The sequence below is a fragment of the Triticum aestivum genome, chromosome 6B (assembly GCF_018294505.1).
Source record: "Triticum aestivum cultivar Chinese Spring chromosome 6B, IWGSC CS RefSeq v2.1, whole genome shotgun sequence".
Lineage (NCBI taxonomy): Eukaryota > Viridiplantae > Streptophyta > Magnoliopsida > Poales > Poaceae > Triticum > Triticum aestivum.
Window position 1 is genome coordinate 130,257,909 of NC_057810.1, and position 10,113 is coordinate 130,268,021.

Below are 10,113 nucleotides of genomic sequence, written 5' to 3' on the forward strand. Positions count from 1 at the left end.
ACATTTCCTCACGAATTATCTTCGGGCAGATATTATGGCAATAGGAGGAGTACAACGTTTCCTTATGAACTAAGATAGGTAATATTGAAATTCTTTCCATATAAGGTTTGCAACTATATATGGAATGCTGTAAATGGTAGGACAATTAGGTGTTTGTTACCTACCACTACCAAAGAATGGTCATGTTGTATATATAGGCAACTAGACCATTCCGTCCTCCTCGTCCAACAAAATTCAATTCATCGTGATCTAGACATGATGATCAAGCTTATAGCAGTAGTGTTTTTCTTGCTCGTCTTGGCCTTTGCCGAGTCAAGCGACAGGGGTGAACCTCCATCTTCTCGTAAGTACTAGTGCTAGCTTTACCAAGTTGAGGGTGCATCAAGTATGAATCACCTCATATAATTTGTTATTACATACAGAAGAAAATGCTTTTGGTGCGAGTGCTTAAGCGGCAGATCATGTACATTCTAGTAAATACTTTGTGCTACCTTGCCAAGTTGACAAATTTTTAAATTTTGAGTCAATGCCTAATTCTTATTTACTGCAGAAGAAAATAGTTTTGGTGAAAGTGCTTATGCGGTGCATTGGGATCCTCCTTCTCGTAAGTACTCGTGCTACCATGCCAACTAGATATATTTGTTAATTGTGAATTAACTTCTAGGTTGTTATTTTCTCTAGAAAAAGACAGTTTTGGTGAAAGTGCTTATGCAGTGCATTGGGATCCTCCTTCTCGTAAGTACTTGTGCTACCTTGTCAATTAGAGAAATTTGTTAACTGTGAATTAACTCCTAGGTTGTTATTTTCTCTGGAAAAAGACAGTTTTAGTGAAAGTGCTTATGCGGTGCATTGGGATCCTCCTTCTCGTAAATACTTGTGGTACCTTGCCAACTAAAGAAATTTGTTAATTGTGAGTTAACTCCTAGGTTGTTATTTTCTCTAGAAAAAGACAGTTTTGGTGAAAGTGCTTATGCGGTCCATTGGGATCCTCCTTCTCGTAAATAGTTGTGCTGCCTTACCAACTAGAGAAATTTGTTAATTGTGAATTAAATCATAGGTTGTTATTTTCTCTAGAAAAAGACAGTTTTGGCGAAAGTGCTTATGCGGTCCATTGGGATCCTCCTTCTCGTAAGTACTTGTGCTACCTTGCCAACTAGAGAAATTTGTTAATTGTGAATTAACTCCTAGGTTGTTATTTTCTCTAGGAAAAGACAGTTTTGGTGAAAGTGCTTATGCAGTGCATTGGGATCCTCCTTCTCATAAGTACTTGTGCTACATTGCTAGCTAGAAAAATTTGTTAATTGTGAATTAACTCCTAGGTTGTTATTTTCTCTAGAAAAAGATAGTTTTGGTGAAAGTGCTTATGCGGTGCATTGGGATCCTCCTTCTCGTAAGTACTTGTGCTACCTTGCCAACTAGAGAAATTTGTTAATTGTGAATTAACTCATAGGCTATTATTTTCTCTAGAAAAAGATAGTTTTGGTGAAAGTGCTTATGCGGTGCATTGGGATCCTCCTTCTCGTAAGTTCTTGTGCTACCTTGCCAACTAGAGAAATTTGTTAATTTTGAATTAACTCCTAGGTTGTTATTTCCTCTAGAAAAAGACAATTTTGGTGAAAGTGCTTATGCAGTGCATTGGGATCCTCCTTCTCGTAAGTACTTGTGCTACCTTGCCAACTAGAGAAATTTGTTAATTGTGAATTAACTCCTAAGTTGTTATTTCTTCTAGGAAAAGATAGTTTTGGTGAAAGTGCGTATGCCGTACATTGGGGACCCCTTCAAGTAAGTACTTGTGCTGCCTTGCCATGTTGAGAATGTGTTAATTCTGAGTAAACTCATAGTTTGTTATTTCCTGCAGAAGGAGGTTTTGGGGAAAGTGCTTATAAGGTGGATTGGAACCCAGAAGATGCACCCTCCAGTAAGTACTTGTGCTAAGTTACCAAGTTGAGAATGTCTTAGTCCTGAATGAACTCATGGTTTGTTATTTCCCGCAGTAGTAAAAGGTTTTGGGGCAAGTGCTTATAAGGTGGATTGGAACCCAAAACATGCACCTTCGAGTAAGTACTTGTGTCACTTTACCAATTTGATAATGTGTTATTCCTGAATGAGCTCATGGTTTGTTATTTCCCGTAGAAGAAAAAGGTTTTGGGGCAAGTGCTTATAAGGTGGATTGGAAATCAGAACATGCACCTTCCAGTAAGTACTTGTGCTACCTTACCAAGTCAAGAATGTGTTGGTCCTAAATGAACTCATGGTTTGCTATTTCCTTCAGAAGAAGAAGCTTTGGGGGCAAGTGCTTATAAGGTGGATTGGAAACTAGAAGATGCACCTTCCGGTAAGTACTTGTGCTATCTTAGCAAGTGGAGAATGTGTTAATTCTGAATCAACTCATATATTATTTCCCTCATAAGAGAAAGGATTTGGTACAAGTGCTTACGCGGTACATTGGGATCCAGATCATCCACCTTCTAGTAAGTACTTGTGCTATGTTTCTTATCAAGTGGAAGAGTGTGTTCGTTTTGAAGTAACTCATAGTTTGTTATTTCCTGTAGAATAAAAGGGTTTTGATGCAAGTGCTGATGCGGTACTTTGGGATCCAGATCATGCACACTCTCGTAAGTACTTGTGCTACCATATCAAGTAGAGATTGTTTCTAATATGATGTGTTAGTTTATTAATACCCATGAAAAAATATATGTATTTCATCTCCAAAATTAACATTACTATGTCAATATTTCTACTAAAGTGTTGTTTTAATTAATAACAATGCAGCTTCCTCCATTCCTGATGCACCAGCAAAACATAAGCATATAAAAGTTCAAACCGGCATGTTATTCCTGAAGAAGAATCTGCACATCGGCACTACACTTCCTAAAGGAACCATGTTTGCATGAGATGGTGCACCAAAGTCTATTCATTTTGCCTCTACTCCACTGGAGTCAAAGTACTTGACAACCATCCTTTCGCATTTCAGGATACCTCACGACTCGATGAAGGCAAAGGAGGTAGCTGACACCCTTCGTTCATGCGGCAAACTGGTTGACAAGGAGGAGCCTCACATGTGCTTCTCATCTCGGGAAGCAATGTCAAGGTTCGCCACCAGAGAATTAGGCGTCAGCGGTGCACGAGCAGCCATTACAAGGATTCATGGAAATGAGACCCCCAACTCCATGTACATTGTGGAACAGGTCACCCAACTCAACAATAACGTGGTGCCATGCCATCCTATGGATTTTCCATATGAGGTCTTTTATTGCCATCGGCCGAAAGAGGTGCAGTCTTTGAGGGTGCAACTCAAGGGTTTGAAAGATGGCATGCCGCGTGTGACGGCAATAGCCATGTGTCACATGAACACATCTAATTGGGACACCCAGTACTTTGAGCTATTAGATGGAAAGTGTGGTGAACTTATTTGCCACTACATGCCTACCAATTACATCATGTTCTATTAGATATATTGAAAGTTCCTGCTGAACTATGTAATCTTGTTACCTGATCAATAAATCATGCCGAGTGGCCACATTCCTGTTAAAATGTTGAATCACCGCCAGATCATGGGAGTCTTTGTACTACTGTCGACCAACATTTTCTTTTATTACATTCCAAGTAACTCTAAGTAATTACATATGATGATGCACTTGAGCATTATTATTTTTGCATCTCGGCCGCTCGGACGAACCATCGTTGGCTTCTACCACCCTGCCGATGGTCAAGGAGAGGTGGATCCGTGCCATCTCAGTCGTCTCTAGTGAAGGAAAGACAGATCCACGCCATCCTAGTCACTGTTGTTGGAAGAGATGACTTTAAGAGAAGAGATGACTCGGCTAGAAGCATGCAACTAGTGACGGAGTGAAATTATCCGAGCAACTCGCAAATGGAGTCCTGAACTAGCCGCTCAAGGGGGTTAGGGGGTCATTGCCCCTCCCCCCTCATACTCTACAAAAACTCTTAAGTGTACCCCTAATTATCTCTACTCTTATAAAAAGCAGAGTTGGTGATGATGGTGAAGGAAATATGCCTTAGAGGCAATAATAAAGTTATTATTTATTTCCTTATTTCATGATAAATGTTTGTTATTCATGCTAGAATTGTACTAACCGAAAACATAATGCATGTGTGAATACATAGAGAAATAGTGTCACTAGTATGCCTCTACTTCACTAGCTCGTTAATCAAAGATGGTTAGGTTTCCTAACCATAGAAATAAGTTGTCATTTGATAAATGGGATCACATCATTAGGAGAATGATGTGATTGACTTGACCCATTCTGTTAGCTTAGCACTTGATCATTTTAGTTTACTGCTATTGCTTTCTTCATGACTTATACATGTTCCTATGTCTATGAGATTATGCAACTCTCGATTACCGGAGGAACACTTTGTGTGCTAACAAACATCACAACGTAACTGGGTGATTATAAAGGTGCTCTACAGGTGTTTCCGATGGTACTTGTTGAGTTGGCATAGATCGAGATTAGGATTTGTCACTCCGATTATCAGAGAGGTATCTCTGGGCCCTCTCGGTAATGCACATCACTATAAGCCTTGCAAGAAATGTGATTAATGAGTTAGTTACGGGATGATGTATTACAGAACAAGTAAAGAGACTTGCCAGTAACGAGATTGAGCTAGATATTGAGATACCGACGATCAAATCTCGGACAAGTAACACACCGATGACAAAGGGAACAATGTATGTTGTTATGCGGTTTGACTGATAAAGATCTTCGTAGAATATGTAGGAGCTAATATGAGCATCCAGGTTCTGCTATTGGTTATTGATCGGAAACGTGTCTCAGTCATGTCTACATAGTTCTCGAACCCGTAGGGTCCGCACGCTTAACATTCGGTGACGATTGGTATTATGAGTTTATGTGTTTTGATGTACCGAAGGTAGTTCGGAGTCCCGGATATGATCACAGACATGACGAGGAGTCTCGAAATGGTCGATACATAAAGATCGATATATTGGATGACTATGTTTGGACTTCGGAAGTGTTCCGGAAAAGTTCGGGCATATACCGGAGTACCAGGGGGTTACCTGAACCCCCCGGGGAGTATAATGGGCCTATTGGGCCCTAGTGGAGAAGAGGAGGGGCGGCCAAGGCAGGGCCGCGTGCCCCCTCCCCCTCTAGTCCGAATTGGACAAGGAGGGGGGCGCCCCCCTTTCTTTCCCCCCTCTCCCCTCCTTCCCCCTTCTCCTACTCCTACTAGGAAAGGAGGAGTCCTACTCCTGGTGGGAGTAAGACTCCCCCCTTGGCGCACCCTCCTCCACTAGTAGAAAAAGGGGCTTTTGTCCCGGTTGGTAAGGCTCTTTAGTCCCGGTTTTTGAACCGGGACTAAAGGGTCGTTACTAATGCCTCTCCCCTTTAGTCTCGGTTCTTACACAAACCGAGACTGAAGGCCGCGGCCACGTGGAGCTCCACCTTTAGTCCCGGTTGGTAACACCAATCGGGACTAAAGGAAATTTTATGATTTTTTTTTGAAAAAAAAAATTTGAAATTTTTTAATTTTCAAATTTCTGAATTATTTTAACCTCTAATCTCTAATCACCACCCCCCAGCCTGAGCACGCTTAACTTCCAGGTTCTATTCTCCCTCGTTTCCAAGTCTGCACTTGTTGTTTTCCTGACAATAGTAAGATGTCAATCCTATTAACCCTCGGGAATTTTGCTTGAGCATGAAGTGACACATTTCACTATTTGAGTTTGAAACTATTGTTTTAAAAAACAATAAATATTTAGTAACACTAATATTTCTTGAATAATTAGTTTGACCAATGTTTGACCACAGTTTGACCATAGTTTGACCACAGTTTGACTAGATTTGACCAAAATTCAAAATAACTGAAATAATTATTTAGTAACACTAATATTCTAGAATAATTAGTTTGACCATTGTTTGACCATAGTTTGACCACAGTTTGAAATTTTTTCGATTATTTCCACTCTAGATCTTAAAAGCCCCATAACTTTTTTTCTATTAGGTTTTTGAGGATTTTGAAAATGTTTAACGGGGTTCCCCCTATTAAATGTGGATATAACTTTTCGAGTAGATGATTTTTCATATAAAAAACTTTTTAATCCGAGTTCGTATGCAAAAGTTATGCCCATTTTACTAAATTCTAGAGAGATTTTGCAAATAAAGTCGAAATCATATTTGTAAATTTTCCCAACAACTATACCACATATCAAATGGGAAACTTATTTTCTTTTATTATTTTTTTACATTTTCATCATTTCCTTTTATTTTTTTTAACTGAAAAGGCGATCCACAGGGGGTTAGAGTTTGAAAATGGGACTTTTAGTATCGGTTCGTGCCATGAACCGGTACTAATGCCTTAAACCCCATTAGTACCGGTTCGTGGCTCGAACCGGGACTAAAGGTCTAACCTTTAGTCCCGGTTGGTGCCACGAACCGGTACTAATGGGCATAACACCCTTTAGTCCCGGTTCGTGGCACCAACCGGGACTAAAAGGTCCAGACGAACCGAGACAAATGGCCCACGTGGCCCAGCCGGCCCCCTGGGCTCACGAACCGGGACTAATGCCCCCATTAGTCCCAGTTCTGGATTGAACCGGGACTAATGGGCTAACCCGGCCTGGACCAAAGCCCTCTTTTCTACTAGTGCTCCTGGCCGACCGCCTCCCCCTAGCTCCTTTATATACGAGGGCGGGGGCACCCCAAGACACACAAGTTGATCATTGATCTTTAGCCGTGTGCTGTGCCCCCTCCACCTCGGTCATATCGTAGCGGTGCTTAGGCGAAGCCCTGCGTCGGTAGCTTCATCAACACCGTCATCATGCCATCGTGCTGTTGGAACTCTCCCTTGAAGCTCTACTGGATCGTGAGTTCGTGGGACGTTACCGAGCTAAACGTGTGCAGATTGCGGAGGTGCGATACGTTCGGTACTTGGATCGGTCGATTGTGAGGACGTAGGACTACATCAACCGCGTTGTCATAACGCTTTCGCTTACGGTCTATGAGGGTACGTGGACGACACTCTCCCCTCTCATTGCTATGCATCACCATGATCTTGTGTGTGCGTAGGATTTTTTTTAAAATTACTACGTTCCCCAATAATGGTCTCAGAGCAAGTTTTATGTGTAGATGTTATATGCACGATAGAACACAAGTGAGTTGTGGGCGATACAAGTCATACTGCTTACCAGCATGTCATACTTTGGTTCGGCAGTATTGTTGGATGAAGCGGCCCGGACCGACATTACACGTACGCTTACGTGAGACTGGTTCTACCGACGTGCTTTGCACCTAGGTAGCTAGCGGGTGTCAGTTTCTCCAACTTTAGTTGAACCAAGTGTGGCTACGCCTGGTCCTTGTTGAAGATTAAAACAACACTAACTTGACGAAATATCGTTGTGGTTTTGATGCGTAGGTAAGAACGGTTCTTGCTCAGCCCGTAGCAGCCACGTAAAACTTGCAACAACAAAGTAGAGGATGTCTAACTTGTTTTTGCAGGGCATGTTATTGTGATGTGATATGGTCAAGACATGATGCTAAATTTTATTTTATGAGATGATCATGTTTTGTAACAGAGTTATCGGCAACTGGCAGGAGCCATATGTTTGTCATTTTATTGTATGCAATGCAATTGCCTTGTAATTGCTTTACTTTATCACTAAGCGGTAGCGATAGTCGTAGAAGCAATAGTTGGCGAGACGACAATGATGCAACTATGGAGATCAAGGTGTCTCGCCGGTGACGATGGTGATCATGACGGTGCTTTGGAGATGGAGATCAAAGGCACAAGTTGATGATGGCCATATCATATCACTTATATTGATTGCATGTGATGTTTATCTTTTATGCATCTTATTCTGCTTTGATTTCTACGTTCTCTCACTAAATTTCAAGGTATAAGTGTTCTCCCTGAGTATGCACCATTGCAAAAGTTCTTCGTGCCGAGACACCGCATGATGATCGGGTGTGATAAGCTCTACGTTCAAATACAACGGGTGTAAGATAGTTTTACACACGCAGAATACTCAGGTTAAACTTGACGAGCCTAGCATATGCAGATATGGCCTCGGAACACTGAGACCAAAAGGTCGAGCATGAATCATGTAGTAGATATGATCAACATAGTGATGTTCACCATTGAAAACTACTCCATCTCACGTAATGATCGGACATGGTTTAGTTGATTTGGATCACGTGATCACTTAGATGATTAGAGGGATGTCTATCTAAGTGGGAGTTCTTAAGTAATATGATTAATTGAACTTTAATTTATAATTAACTTAGTACCTGATAGTATTTTTGCTTGTCTATATTATTGTAGATAGATGTCTCGTGATGTTGTTCCGTTGAATTTTAATGTGTTCCTTGAGAAAGCTAGGTTGAAAGATGATGGTAGCAATTACACGGACTGGATCCGTAACTTGAGGATTATACTCATTGCTGCACAGAAGAATTACGTCCTAGAAGCATGATACGTCTCCAACGTATCTACTTTTCCAAACACTTTGGCCCTTGTTTTTGACTCTAACTTGCATGATTTGAATGAAACTAACCCGGACTGACGTTGTTTTCAGCAGAACTGCCATGATGTTGTTTATTGTGCAGAAAACAAAAGTTCTCAGAATGACCTGAAAATCCACGGAGATAAGTTTTGGAAAATATAAAAAATATTGGTGAAAGAATCAAGGCCAGGGGGCCCACACCCTGTCCACGAGGGTGGGGGCGCCCCCCCCCCCTGGGCGCGCCCCCCTGTCTCGTGGGCCCCCTGATGCTCCACCAACCTCAACTCCAACTCCATATATTCTGTTTTGCAGATAAAAAAATCAGAGAGAAAGTTTCATCGCGTTTTACGATACGGAGCCGCCGCCAAGCCCTAATCTCTCTCGGGAGGGCTGATCTGGAGTCCGTTCGGGGCTCCGGAGAGGGGGATTCGTCGCCGTCGTCATCATCAACCATCCTCCATCACCAATTTCATGATGGTCACCGCTGTGCGTGAGTAATTCCATCGTAGGCTTGCTGTACGGTGATGGGTTGGATGATATTTACCATGTAATCAAGTTAGTTTTGTTAGGGTTTGATCCCTAGTATCCACTATGTTCTGAGATTGATGTTGCTATGAGTTTGCTATGCTTAATGCTTGTCACTAGGGCCCGAGTGCCATGATTTTAGATCTGAACCTATTATGTTTTCATGAATATATGTGAGTTCTTGATCCTATCTTGAAAGTCTATAGTCACCTATTATGTGTTATGATCCGACAACCCCGAAGTGACAATAATCGGGATACTTCTCGGTGATGACCATAGTTTGAGGAGTTCATGTATTCACTATGTGCTAATGCTTTGTTCCGGTTCTCTATTAAAAGGAGGCCTTAATATCCCTTAGTTTCCACTAGGGACCCACTACCACGGGAGGGTAGGACAAAATATGTCATGCAAGTTCTTTTCCATAAGCACATATGACTATATTCGGAATACATGCCTACATTACATTGATGAATTGGAGCTAGTTCGGTGTCACCCTATGTTATAGCTATTACATGAGGAATCGCATCCGACATAATTATCCATCACTGATCCAGTGCCTATGAGCTTTTCACATATTGTCTTTCGCTTATTTACTATTACATTGCTATTGTTACAATTACCACAAAACTATTATCTTTACTTTTGCCACTGTTACCATTACTATCATACTACTTTGCTACTAAATACTCTGTTGTAGATACTAAGTTATCCAGGTGTGGTTGAATTGACAACTCAACTGCTAATACTTAAGAATATTCTTTGGCTCCCCTTGTGTCGAATCAGTAAATTTTGGTTGAATACTCTACCCTCGAAAGCTGTTGCGATCCCCTACACTTGTGGGTTATCAAGACTAATTTCTGGCGCCGTTGCCGGGGAGCATAGCTCTATTCTTTGAGTCACTTGGGATTTATATCTGTTGATCACTATGAGGAACTTGAAAGACGAAAGAACTAAGATTTTGCCCTCAACTACGAGCGGAGGTAAGGAACTACCATCTAGCTCTGCACTAGATTCTCCTTCTGTTATTAGTAAGCTTGCGACACCTAAACCTGCTACTCCTATGAATTCTGATATGCCGCATGTTATTGATGATGCCACTTCTTCTA

The 10,113-nt window shown here is 41.4% G+C and overlaps 1 pseudogene; it reads left to right on the forward strand.

The window, feature by feature from the left end:
* The first annotated feature begins 255 nt into the window (after positions 1-255).
* Positions 256-3,452, forward strand: LOC123135326 (BURP domain-containing protein 4-like; annotated as a pseudogene).
* Positions 3,453-10,113: the final 6,661 nt, after the last annotated feature.